General features: G+C 49.8%; 1 non-coding gene across 1 annotated transcript; it reads right to left on the reverse strand.

Moving 5' to 3' along the window:
- Positions 1-639: 639 nt before the first annotated feature.
- LOC142836234 (U7 small nuclear RNA) lies at positions 640-702 on the reverse strand. Its single transcript, XR_012908027.1, has one exon. It is a non-coding gene; the product is annotated as a U7 small nuclear RNA (small nuclear RNA).
- Between the last annotated feature and the right edge of the window lie 370 nt (positions 703-1,072).

A 1,072-nucleotide genomic window follows, 5' to 3' on the forward strand; every position in this document is an offset into this window, starting at 1 on the left:
TCTCGCGGATTCTGTGCCGTTTGTAAAATGACCACCTGACTTGGATGTGAGCAACTGAGGTAAGAATGAGACAGGTTTGAAGAGTTTTTGTGGCTGCGAGGCTCACAGTGGAACCCCAGGGCTTCAGACAGGCAAGGCAAGTGTTGAACTGCAAAGCCACACCCCTAGTCCGAGGACCTGTGTTTACAGTAGTTTTAGGTCCGTTAGGGGAACTTGACCTTTTTCTCTGAGAATTCTGCTCGGGCTCTGCTCAGTCGTTACCACATCCCTACCTGTGTATCCCATCTCCAGCAAAAGGCTGTTCCCCAGGGCCAAGGACTGGTTCTGCAAACAGCCTCCTTTTTTTTTTCTTCTCTTTTTAAAAAAGTTTTGAGACAGGTTCTCATTACATAGTCCTAGCTGTTGGGTATTTGCTCTGTTGACCAGGCTGGCCTTGAACCTGCTTCTACCTCCCAAGTACTGGGATTAAAGCTGGTGCCACCAGCACCTCTGATTTCTGACTCTAATGTTTACTCACTGATCCAGCTTCTGTCTTTCGAAGCTTCTCTGGATTTCTCTGCCCTTGGCAGTGGCTCCAGGGACATGCATCTAAGTCTGTGGGACCTGGAGTCCCCTGCACCTCCCCCGCTTCACTCTAGGGGTGGTTTTCTGCTAAGAACCAGAAAGCCTGCTAGACACTTTCTGGAAGAGCTGTAACCTTTGGCCTAGAGCCCTAGAGCTGTAGGCCCTCCCCTTTCAGCGGCTCAGCGGCTGCTCTGCAGAGGCCTCTGCCTGCTCTTTCAGTGTCTGGAGGATTCTGTTGGAACATTCCTCACTGTTTAAAAAATACTACATTACTACACTGTTGTTATTCAGTCCCCCTTTTTCCTTCATTGCTTGACTCTTTAAAAAGGAAATTGGAAAGAAGTTCATTGCAGAGCCAAAGAACATACTCAAGTAGCCGGGCGGTGGTGGCGCACACCTTTAATCCCAGCACTCGGGAGGCAGAGGCAGGCGGATCTCTGTGAGTTCGAGGCCAGCCTGGTCTACAAGAGCTAGTTCCAGGACAGGAACCAAAGCTACAGAAAAACCC

The sequence above is a fragment of the Microtus pennsylvanicus genome, chromosome 15 (genome assembly GCF_037038515.1).
Source record: "Microtus pennsylvanicus isolate mMicPen1 chromosome 15, mMicPen1.hap1, whole genome shotgun sequence".
NCBI classification, from domain to species: domain Eukaryota; kingdom Metazoa; phylum Chordata; class Mammalia; order Rodentia; family Cricetidae; genus Microtus; species Microtus pennsylvanicus.